Below are 12826 nucleotides of genomic sequence, written 5' to 3'. Positions count from 1 at the left end.
GAAACAGCCTAAGGGTTTTATCATGGAAGCCAAGGAAAATATGGGATGCCGCCTGAAGAAATCCATTTATGGATTAAGACAAGCCTCTTGACAGTGGTATCTAAAGTTCAATCAAACGATTAAAAGTTTTGGATTTAAAGAAAACATTGAGGATAATTGCATTTATGCAAAGCTTAAAAATGGGAAATATATTTTCCTAATCTTTTATGTGGATGATATCCTGCTTGCTAGTAGTGATGTTAGTCTACTACAAGAAACAAAGAAATATTTATCCTCAAATTTTGACATAACAGATCTTGGTGAAGCATCATATGTTTTGGGCATAGAAATTCACCGAGATAGGAACAATGGCGTCTTAGGACTATCGCAGAAAGCATATTTAGAAAAGGTTCTTAAAAAGTATAATATGCATGCGAGTAAAGCCACGCCTGCTCCTATAGTCAAGGGCGATAGTTTTGGGAAATTCCAATGTCCCAAGAACCATTACGAGATCGATCAAATGAAAGCAGTACCATATGCTTCGGCAGTTGGCAGCTTACAGTATGCACAAGTGTGCACTCGCCCTGACTTAGCTTTTATCACCGGGGTACTCGGTAGATATCAAGAGAATCCAGGCATGGAGCACTGGAAGATGGTAAATAAAGCATTGTGTTATGCACAAGGCACGAAGGACTACATGCTAATATACAGGAGAGGTGATTCCCTAGAGATAAAAGGGTATTCAGACGCAGATTTTGCGGGGGACAGAGATGATAGAAAATCCACGTCAGGATACGTATTCACTCTCGCTGGGGGAGCTATTTCATGGAAAAGCTCCAAACAGTCGATAGTTGCATCATCCACGATGTATGCAGAATTCATAGCATGCTTCGAAGCACGGGGCAGGCGATATGGCTAAAGAAATTTGTACCCGACTTGAAAGTGGTAGATTGTATTCACAAACCACTAAAGATGTACTGCGACAACCAACCAGCAGTATTTTGCGCTCACAACAACAAGTCGAGTAGTGCTGCCAAAACAATAGAGATAAGGTATTATGTTGTGAAAGATAAAATCCAGGATCAAACTATAAGTCTCGAGCATATAAGGACAAAGGATATGCTTGCGGATCCGCTAACAAAAGGCTTACCACCCAATGTGTTCAAGGAACACTTAGCCAGCATGGGTTTAAGGGAAAGCCTTATGATTCCTGGATAGGCCCAAAAGGAATAGAATTTGCTTCTGATCATAACGTATGTTGTAGCTGTATGATTCTAACGGCAATTAAGTTGTGACGATGAAACATGCTCTATGTACCAATATGTGATGAAACAAATAAACAAGAAAGTATAAGGTTAAAAGTAAAAGTTAAGATCAAGGGGGAGAATATTAGGTTGATCTCTCCACCGAGTGGGCTCAACGGCCCATCGGGCCCTGATCTATTCGCGCCCTGATCGGGGGCGCCCAACCCTCTTATGGTTGGTGGGCCCCTGTGACCTGCGATATATAGAGAGGTGGGGGCCGGGGCACACGGTACGAGGTTAACCGCACCGCTAGACTCCCCACCGAAATCCCTTCCGATCTAGGGCAATCGCAGTGCTCACGGGAAGCACCACTGCCACCTCTCCATCTCGATCTCTCTGCTATCACCGGCCCCTACTTCACCATGGCCGGCACTGGATCGAGCTCATCCGCACCCAAAGAAGGTAGGTTTACCGGATGATCTAGCCTACCCCGATCCAAAGGATCTATCAAGGAAGTCACAGGTGATTTGTTGGAAGCATAGATTCTGCAGGGGCAATGGGAACTCAAGGCCAGGTGAGATCTCTGTCATGCTTTTTAGGTTGCCGAGTACTAAGTTTTCCAGAGTCGCCATAGCACCTTGATGTATCTCTAGCCTCTCCAGGCCAGGCACGTCCCAGATAAAAAGTCCCTTCAGCTTTGGAAACCACCCCGTGAGAAACTCCAGCTTCTCTCCGTTGTACGCTTTGTCGAGACATAGATCCGTCAAATTTGCCAACTGGGAAAGGGATGACAAAGGATCTTCTCTCAACTGCGACCAGGATAGACGTACTGAATACAAGTTCTGCTCTATAGCTTGAAAGAGAGGAGACTCCCTCAACAATGTCCGTTCTACTAATCATCCTCTCAAATTTAGCTTTTGCAGGCTAGGTGGGAGGCTGATCAACATGAGAACCTAATTCTCATCAGATGCACCCACACATAGATAAGACAAAAATGGCATTTGTACTAGAGACACACAGAGGCGTTCACAATAGGTTCTCTTCACATTCCATATCCTCAAGCTTCTTAGTTGCCTTAGCTCCCCTATCTATTGAATCTCGAATGGACCCATCCTGCACTTCCAATACTTGCAGTGTTTGCAGACTTGTTAGGTTGCCAAGCCCAATAGGAATGCATACACCTCTAGAAAATTGAATATGTCTTGTTGGAATAGCTTTCTCAGCAAATAAGTGCGTAAGCTTCTTCAGCTTAACAATCCCTCCAGGTAGCTCCTGAATGTCTAATATAGCAAGGTCCAGTGTCAACAAATTCGGAAGTCTCTCGATAGATTTCGGGAGAAGCTTCACTTTGGAGTACCGCAAGCCTAAATGGCGGAGATTAAAAATATCGCCAATAGCATCGGGGATCTTCTCAATGGGTAGACCACTTAATTCTAGCACTGTCATATGTCTTGACTTCTCAGATAATAGAGCTAGTAGGGTAAATGATGGCATACTTTTCTCTAGTGCAATGAAAGTTCAAAGTCTGTGTAAACTTAAAAATGGTTGTTCAATATCCTTCTTTAGTTTATGCACTACCAATCGACGACCATCTCTCTGAAGAGACCCCCCCCCCAAAATTTATCCCCCTCATATATAACACCAAAACAATCCTTCAGGCACAAATCAACAGCTAGTTCACGAATGATATCGTGCATTTTGAATCTGTTCATCCCACCAAATGAGTTCCTTCCAACAAGTTGAAGCATGTTTCTGTTGACCAACTCCTTAACATAGCTTTCTGCCACTTCTTCTAATGTGCTGCCTGTCACCCTTCTCCATGATGAACCCCTCCGCCAGCCATAGTCGCACAAGCTTTTTTCTTTGGAAAAGATAGTCTTCTGGAAATAAGTTGCAGTACAGGAAACAACTTTTCAAGTGTGTTGGAAGGTAGATGAAGCTCAGATGCAAAACATTCATTATGTGCTCAAGCCTCGAGTTATTAATTATCTATGTGCCGATGAACGGGAAGCGCGTGTACGTTGGAATTGCGCAAACTCCTTAAAACTTGGGCATGCAGATAGCTCCAGGTTTTTAGGAGATTACATCATCCCAATGTGAGGAGAGCGGCCAGGGTGTCGGTGTCAAAACTGGCGGATCTCGGGTAGGGGGTCCCGAACTGTGCGTCTAGACTGGATGGTAACAGGAGGCAGGGGACACGATGTTTTACCCAGGTTCGGGCCCTCTTGATGGAGGTAAAATCCTACGTCCTGCTTGATTAATATTGATGATATGGGTAGTACAAGAGTAGATCTACCACGAGATCAGAGAGGCTAAACCCTAGAAGCTAGCCTATGGTATGATTGTATGTTGTGATTGTTGTCCTACGGACTAAAACCCTTCGGTTTATATAGACACCAAAGAGGGTTAGGGTTACACAAGGTCGGTTACAAAGGAGGAGATATCCATATCCGTATTGCCTAGCTTGCCTTCCACGCCAAGTAGAGTCCCACCCGGACACGAGACGAAGTCTTCAATCTTGTATCTTCATAGTCTAACAGTCCGGCCAATGGAGATAGTCCGGTTGTCCGGAGACCCCCTAATCCAGGACTCCCTCGGTAGCCCCTGAACCAGGCTTCAATGACGATGAGTTCGGCGCGCAGTATTGTCTTCGGCATTGCAAGGCGGGTTCCTTCTCCGAATACATCATAGAAGAATTTGGATACGAGGATAGTGTCCGACCCTGCAAAATATGTTCCACATTCCACCGTAGAGAGAATAATATTTTTGCAGATCTAATTTGCTGGCTTGTTTTGGCAGCATGACGTTACGTCATGGCCCGGTGATCATTCGAACTGTTTCTTTTAACCAGTCCCGCACATAACGCGAGGCAGTTTTTCGACACGTCTTGTCAAACAGAGATCGTGTCCCCTTATTACGGGATTCTCATCAATACGGGCGTCGGTAACCTAACCGCGTCATCAATTGCGGCGCTTGGGGGATAAGCGAGTTTTACCAGGCAAGTGGGGACGCTTAGTTTCGTCCGCCCATATAAAGGGATAAGGATTCACCTTTCTATCCATGCCTTCTTCCTCCCTTGCCCACCCATTTTCGCACACTCGAGCTCTAGCACCCAAGTCCGCACTTCCCACCTCGGTCTTCTCCAATCATGTCCGGAGCGGGAGGTAAGTGGATGGTCTCCTCCGTCATGGAGGGAGACATCAAGAAACTGAGGAGAGCCGGATACCTGACCGACGACATCGCGCACCGGCTCCCAGATGAGGGGCAGCTCATCCCCACCCCCAGGCCCCATGAGAGGGTAGTGTTCCTCACCCATTTCCTCCGCGGACTGGGATTCCCTCTCCACCCCTTCATCCGGGGGCTCATGTTTTATTACGGCCTATATTTCCACGATCTGGCCCCTAACTTCATCATCAACATCTCGGCGTTTATCGTCATGTGCGAGGCCTTCCTCCGCACCAAGTCCCACTTTGGCTTATGGCTGAAGACCTTCAATGTCAAGACGAAGGTGGTGGGCGGCCGCCAGGCGGAGTGCGGAGGCGCCATGGTGGGTAAGATGCCCAACGTAACATCGCTCGAGGGCTCCTTTGTGGAAACCATAAAGGGGTGGCAATCGGGGTGGTTCTATATCACCGAGCCGCGCGACCCTGCATGGGCAGCGGCCCCCGAGTTCCGATCTGGCATCCCCACGCGGCTCACCTCCTGAAAAAAGAAGGGCCTATCCTGGGGTAATTCAAAAGAGCTGACCGGACTCCAAACATGTATTCAAAACATGGTGGACAAGAAGCTCAAGCTCGTCAACATAGTCCAAGTTATGCTCATCCGCGGGATACTCTCGTGCCAACAACGGGAATTCAAATTGTGGGAGTTGAATCCGGCGCAGCACCAAACTCTGAACAGGCTCTTCGACACGACTCATGAAGACGCCTGGAGGGTGCTGTTCAAAAGCGCCAAGGTCCCCCCCCTATTACTGAGGATCGCGGATTTAGCGCAAAGCGCCAAGCCAGTGCAGTAAGCTGCTTTACCTTTCACAGGATACTTATTTTATATAGATTGGCTCTGTGCGGGATCTAAACTCCCGTACCTTTGACAGGACTGGCAGAAGATGGCCGGACAGATCGACTATCCAGCTCCTTTGCCCGAAGGCCCCGCAGACGCTCTTCTGGCGAAGATGTTGACTCCGGCCCCTTATACGGTGCCGGAGAAGACCAAGAAGGCCAAGGGAACTCGAAAGAGTTCCCGACGCCAGGCGTCGTCGGACTCACCATCCGATGACTCTGCGGCGCACTCTTCCCCCGAAGACAAGGAAGAAGAAGAAGAAGATGCTCCCCCATCGACTGGGGGAGACAGGAAAAGGAAGGCCGCCCCAACCGGGGAGGCCGGAGGGTCCAAGAAGGGAAGGACTCTCCTTCCGGACGGTTCCACCGCCGTCGATGAAGGCGAAGACGAGTGGTTGCCCAGGGTCAAGCCCGGGGGGAGATCGTAAGTATTCGGATACCAGAGTAACTCATAGGATTCCTTCGTTGCATTGCTTTCCCTAACGCCGAACGCAATTATGCAGGATGCCACGAGCCAATATCGAGGTATCATCGGACGGCTCTTTGGGCTCGTCGGACATGGATAGTGATCCAGTCCCGACCGCGACCTCCCCTCATCCTGCCGACGACGCCGAGGTGTTGTCTCAAGAGGCACCGGATCAAGGGGAGACAATCCCGGAGGCGCCTCAAGGTGACCTTCCAGACTCCGGGAGCCGAGGGGACGGGGCCCCCGAGAGCTCCGAGTTTGGGCCTCAGCCGAACACCGCGCCGGACACTCCAGCGGTTCCGGGCTCGGGCAGGCAGCCTCCTTCTAAGAGGGGCAAGACGCCTGTGCCGGTGACCTCTGTCCATCCAGAGGCGCCGGACAATCTGCTGGAAGCGCTTCGCAGCGCTTCCATCGACGAGGAGCACCGCACTATCATGAGTGCGGTGATCCAGAAGGTTCAGTCCGCCAAGAGCGGATTGACTGAAGCCTATGCCAGCCTTCTAACAGGCTTCGAGGTAAGTGTTTTAAAATGTAGTAGAAATATTACCGCATAGACAGTAGCCCCTGATGCTCTGTTCGGTGTTCACAAAGAAAAGCCGAACAGAGGATTAAATAATATCGCAGGAGTCTAATATAAGTATGTCAATATGCGTATGCAGGCTTCGCTGCTGGCATCCGCCGCACTGACTGCGGAGGTCGCCGTACTGAAGCAGGACCTCGAGGGGTCCAGGAAAGAGCTCAGCCTTGCCAAGAGGCAGCTCGAGGAGAACAGGGGTAAGTAATGCCCCATCTATAGATATGTATATATAAAAAAGGACGCGATTGCAAAATGGCAGGATCATTGTATGTTTGCCAGGGGTCACGACCGAGGTGGCGACCCTGAAGCAAGCGCTAACCGAGGCCGAAGATGAAGCGGCCAAGGAGCGCACCGAGCGAGAGAAGCACGAGGCTCGGGTGGGCGAGGTGCAGCAAGAGCTCCAGGCTCTCGTGACGAAGCACGAGGCGTTGGAGCTTGACTCGAAGACGCGAGAGTATGAGCTTGCCGCGGCCCTTGAGAGCATAAAGAGTGCCAAGGCCGAGGCCCAGAAGGCCCTCCAAGAGATCGACGCTATGAAGAAGAAAGCGGCGGGTAAGGCTTTCTATATGCAAAGCAAGCATGTAAAAGTAAATTACCGGTCACTTACCCGGATCCAGAGCTCTTCAGGAGCATTCGCAGATTTGCCCCGCAGTGTGTCCGATGCCGCACAATTTACCAGGCCGAGGACGGAAGCTCGGCGGAGAAGTTGTTCTGGTCTCAGTATGCTGAGGCCGAACATCCGGTGCCAATGAGTGACCAGCTGAAGCAGATGGTCGAGCTGCATAAGGCGGCCGATCGGGCCATGAAGAGCTTTATAGTCCGGCTGTGGCCTGGCGACGCCCTTCCGAACAGCTTCTTCGGCCTGGTGAGGCGGCTTGTGGATGTCTGCCCGCGGCTGGAGGTCGTCAAGCGATCTATCTGCATTGAAGGTGCACGTCGGGCTTTTGCCCGTGTGAAATTGCAGTGGGTCAAGCTAGATGCCGTGAAGCTGATCAAGGAGGGGCCGCCAGAGGGCAAGGACCACCGCCACCCCGAGATGTACTACGAGGGTGTTCTGCCGGGTGCCCGCCTCATCACGGACGAGTGTTCAAAAGATGTAATATTTGAGTAAACTTGCTCATTTTATCCTGTATTTATGGAAACTTGTTTCATATGTGCTATGCAACGCTTGTTTGAATTTAAAATATTACCTTCTATTTGGCTGTTTATCCAATCTGAGAGATGGCTAGTCCTCGGCTTCTACCCCCATGCCACGAGTGCTGGGGTGTTCGGGATAAACCTGAGCACTCTTGTTCCCATATTTGGGTCCTTCGAGGGAGGTGCTCAGCACAACGAACAAGGCAACCAGACTAATAATGCTTTATCACTCTCACTTAGCCATAGAATTCTATAATTTTAAATTTCGGTGAAGCCCCTGGTATTTGGAAGGCCGAATTCGGGGCGTGATACACGCCTGTAAGCCGGACAGGGCCGGCCCCTCGCCCTAAGCGGCGTAAGTCTTTAGGGACTCGAAAAACCTCGCCGAACAGCGACCAGTCTCTCGCCTTATCATGACAGTCAGTTTTAGCTTTCTCTACTGAGGTGCTAAGCCCGGCAGAACCGGGGCACAATCACAGTAGTTCTCCTAGCGCTACCTTAGCCGATAGAGCGGAACGTAAGGTACCAAAACATAGGAGCCGGGCAAACCCAACATTTGACCAAAGACATGATTCGGAGCTGATGCATATAATGCTATAAGTTCGGGGTGCCGCACTTGTGAAAGTGTTCGGACTTTTCACACCGCATTGTGGGGTACGTAAGCCCCTGGTGTATTGGTCGTACCATAGTGTGTGGTTGCAAGGCATCATTAATGAACATATATATATATATATATATATATAACAAGAATGTAATAATAGTCTTAATGTCATGCATTATTTATTAAAAAATGCGTTAAAGCAGAGTGATACAGATAGTGCGATAAGCAAAGAGTAGGACTATGTCCCTTCCAAGGGCAAGCTGAGGAATGATATTAAATTGAATATTTCACTCGTTACTATAATCAACCTGGGAATTCCGTGATATAACGTAGCTGTCTGCCTCCTTTGTTGCTGCATCATGTGTTCGGCAATAGTGCTGCCGGACAGTGTTTCCAGAGATTAAGGTCCTGAAAGAAAAGGAAAAATAACCGAACGGGAAGCCCCTAGTGCAGTTTAGGCCGCGTCTTGGGGCGTGCCGTAGTTGTGCCCCCCTCCCCACCTGTGCCCATGGTATTTTTAATGCGTAATTATGTACGCGCGGCATGAGTTTCGCCGATGGGGTGGGATTGGGGTGGACGCCGTATTGCTACGCGAGCTCAGATCGCGCCAGGCGGTCTATTTGCCGATTGCCCCGAGCGTGCTTGAAGGTGTCCGGGCTGTGAAGCGCCGAACTGGTTCATTGCCTTGAGAGGCTGCTTTGCGTTTCTGCTGCGAGGGCTACGGTGTGCTCCTATGTTCGGAGAGAGCACTCTGTGTTTCCATTGACTGTGATAACTCTGCGAGGTCCTGGCATCTTGAGCTTGAGGTATGCATAATTCGGTACCGCATTGAATCTAGCAAATGCGGTTCGCCCGAGCAGCGCATGATAACCACTGCGGAACGGGACTATATCGAAGATTAACTCTTCGCTTCGGAAGTTATCCGGGGATCCGAAGACCACTTCCAGTGTAATTGAGCCTGTGTAATGGGCCTCTACACCTGGAATGACGCCCTTAAAGGTCGTCTTTGTGGGTTTGATCCTTGAGGGGTCTATACCCATTTTGCACACTATGTCCTGATAAAGCAGGTTCAGGCTGCTGCCGTCGTCCATAAGGACTCGAGTGAGGTGAAATCCGTCGATGATTGGGTGTAGGACCAGTGTGGCGAATCCGCCATGACGGATACTAGTGGGGTGGTCCCTGCGATCGAAGGTGATCGGACAGGAGGACCAAGGGTTGAACTTTGGGGCGACTGGCTCCAACGCATATACGTCCCTGAGCGCACGCTTCCGCTCCCTCTTGGGGATGTGGGTTGCGTATATCATGTTCACCGTCCGCACTTGCGGGGGAAACCTCTTCTGTCCTCCAGTGTGCGGCTGCCGGGGCTCCTCCTCGTCATCGCTATGTGGCCCCTTGTCCTTGTTTTCGACAATTAACTTGCCGGCCTGCTTGAACACCGAACAATCCCTGTTGGTGTGATTGGCTGGCTTGTCTGGGGTGCCGTGTATTTGACACAAGCGATCGAGTATATGGTCCAAGCTAGACGGACCCGGCATACTTTGTTTGAATGGTCCGCTGACCGGGTTTAGAGCCTTTGAATCCGGCATTGACTGCCGTATCCTCAGTATTTTCGCTATTAATGCGGCGCTTATGCTTGTTGCGATGTGACCTGCTATTGCCGTCCTGGGTATGTGAGGTACCATGGTTCTTTGATATGTTACTACTGCGAGCCAGCCAGCTGTCTTCTCCCGCACAAAAGCGGGTCATGAGCGTCGTGAGAGCTGCCATAGATTTCGGCTTTTCCTGATCAAGGTGTCGGGCTAGCCACTCATCTCAGATGTTGTGCTTGAAAGCTGCTAAGGACTCCGCATCCGGACATTCGACGATTTGATTTTTCTTTGTAAGGAACCGAGTCCAGAATTGCCTGGCCGACTCTTCTGGCTGCTGAATTATGTGGCTCAAATCATCGGCGTCTGGTGGTCGCACATAAGTGCCCTGAAAGTTGTCGAGGAATGCGGCTTCCAGATCTTCCCAACAGCTAATGGAGTCCGCTGGCAAGCTGTTAAGCCAATGCCGCGCTGGTAATTTGAGCTTTAGTGGGAGGTATTTGATGGCGTGTAAGTCATCGCCGCGGGCCATGTGGATGTGGAGGAGGATGTCCTCAATCCATACTGCGGGATCTGTTGTGACGTCGTATGATTCAATATTTATAGGTTTGAAACCTTCTGGGAATTGATGTTCAATTACTTCGTCTGTGAAGCATAAGGGGTGTGCGGCGCCTCTGTATTGGGCTATATCTCGACGCAGCTCGAATGGGTCTTGCCCACTGTGTTCAGCCTGGTCGGATTTGCTTTTACTGTATCCGGGATGACGTTTGTCGTCTCGCAGAGTGGTGCGCCCTCGTGATCCGTAGATCGATCTTGAATGCTTTGCCTTGTCCTCCAATATGTCTCGCAGGTCTGGCGTATCTCCCCATGCCTTTTTATTTGAATGGCATTGGGGTGGAGGCTGAGCTTTTGGCTGGAATGCCTCTCTATCGCGGCCACGAGGTGGCCGATCAGCCGTCTCATACGCTTATTCCTCCAGTCGGGGTAGTAACCTGCGCCTTGGGTAACTCTTGGAGGGGCGCTCGAGTTTATATTCCTCGGCCACGAGGACTTCAGTCCATTTGTCAGCTAGCAGATCTTGATCAGCTTGAAGCTGTTGCTGCTTTTTCTTCAGGCTATTTGCCGTGGCCATAAGCCCACGCTTGAAGCGCTCTTGTTCGACGGGATCCTCTGGTACGGCGAATTCATTGTCGCCGAGGCTTGCCTCGTCTTCGGAGGGGGGCATGTGATTGTCATCCTCCTCCTCTCTGTCTGCTGCTTTCTCGGTAGAGCTGGCTCCTCTATCCTCCTGCTCTAAATCTTGCTAGAGGGGTTTGTTGTTTTCTTCGGCACTACCCGGAGTGTTATTATCTCCGGTGCCGGTATCACCACTTTTGCTTTGGCGGGACTTAGAGCGGCGCCGCTGATGTCGGCGGCGTTTGGGTTGCTTCTTGGAGGGGTCATCCTCCGCTATCCCGTCGCCATTGACTTCTTTGGGTGTATCCACCATGTATATGTCATATGATGAGATGGCTTTCCAGTGCCCTATAGGTGCTGGTTCATGTTCGTCTCCTACATCGTTGTCCATACCGTCGATATCTTCGGAGTCGAAGTCGAGCATGTCGGTTAAATCATCGACAGTGGCTACGAAGTGGGTGGTGGGTGGGCGTCGAATTTCTTCATCGTCCGCATCCCAATCCTGTTGGCCATAATCCGGCCAGGGCTCTCCTGACAAAGAGAGAGACCTTAGTGAATTCAGAATGTCGCCGAAGGGCGAGTGCTGAAAGATATCCGCGGCGGTGAATTCCATGATCGGTGCCCAATCGGATTCGATGGCAGGGGCACGGGCGGTTCGGAGTCAGAAAAAGAGTCCGGCACCTTGGAGTCACGGGCTGCGCAGAGGATTATGCTGGTGTTCGGCTCGATCGCCGTTGAGACTGCAGCCCCTGAGGCGCTGTCTAACCACCCGTCCTCGATTGGCGCAGTCGGCTCCAAACTAAGGGTCGAAGCTGATGCGGGCGCGGCCTCTGGGGTACTGTTCGGCGGCAGAGCTAGGTCATACCCATCGCGACAGTGCGGCGCGCCTGGCTGTGGCTCGAATCCGTCGAAGATCAAGTCTCCGCGGATGTCGGCTGTGTAGTTCAAACTTCCAAATCTGACCTGATGGCCAGGGGCGTAGCTTTCAATCTGCTCCAGATAGCCAAGCGAATTATCCCGCAGCGCAAAACCGCCGAATACGAAGATCTGTCCGGGGAGAAAAGTCTCACCCTGGACAGCATCGCTATCAATTATAGTAGGAGCCATCAAGCCTAACGGCGACGACACAGAGGAACTCTCAATGAAAGCACCAATGTCGGTGTCAAAACCGGCGGATCTCGGGTAGGGGGTCCCGAACTGTGCATCTAGGCCGGATGGTAACCGGAGGCAGGGGACACGATGTTTTACCCAGGTTCGGGCCCTCTTGATGGAGGTAAAACCCTACGTCCTGCTTGATTAATATTGATGATATGGGTAGTACAAGAGTAGATCTACCACGAGATCAGAGAGGCTAAACCCTAGAAGCTAGCCTATGGTATGATTGTATGTTGTGATTGTTGTCCTACGGACTAAAACCCTTCGGTTTATATAGACACCGGAGAGGTTAGGGTTACACAAGGTCGGTTACAAAGGAGGAGATATCCATATCCGTATTGCCTAGCTTGCCTTCCACGCCAAGTAGAGTCCCACCCGGACACGAGACGAAGTCTTCAATCTTGTATCTTCATAGTCTAACAGTCCGGCCAATGGAGATAGTCCGGCTGTCCGGAGACCCCCTAATCCAGGACTCCCTCATAGGGCTTGCCCTATGTTAGGCTCCATGAATGTTGCCTCCTTTCTCTGCTTTGTTGTACGTAAGGGAGGCCTCTGATTGTTCTCCGGTGACAGTTTTGGGTATTTATATACTCCCTCCATTTCTTTTTATTCTGCATATAAGATTTGGTCAGAGTCAAGCGTTGTAAAGTTTGACCAACTTTTTAGTAGAAAATATCAACATCTACAATACTAAAGTTATATATTATAAAAACTAATTTCATCATGCATCTAATAATATTTATTTCATATTATGAATATTGATATTTTCTTCCACAAAGCTAGTCAAACTTTACATAGTTTGACTTTGACCAAATCTTATATGCGAACTAGAAAGAAACGGAGGGAG

The 12826-nt window shown here is 50.1% G+C and overlaps 1 pseudogene; it reads right to left on the bottom strand.

The window, feature by feature from the left end:
* The window catches only part of LOC125531899 (disease resistance protein RPM1-like), a 67763-nt pseudogene that overhangs the window by 5116 nt on the left and 49821 nt on the right, over nucleotides 1–12826 (bottom strand).

Source organism: Triticum urartu, chromosome 2A (assembly GCF_056163025.1).
Source record: "Triticum urartu cultivar PI428250 chromosome 2A, HENAU_Tu73, whole genome shotgun sequence".
NCBI lineage: Eukaryota > Viridiplantae > Streptophyta > Magnoliopsida > Poales > Poaceae > Triticum > Triticum urartu.
Note: the sequence above shows the minus strand (reverse complement) of the source record. Positions and strands in the feature narration are given on the sequence as shown.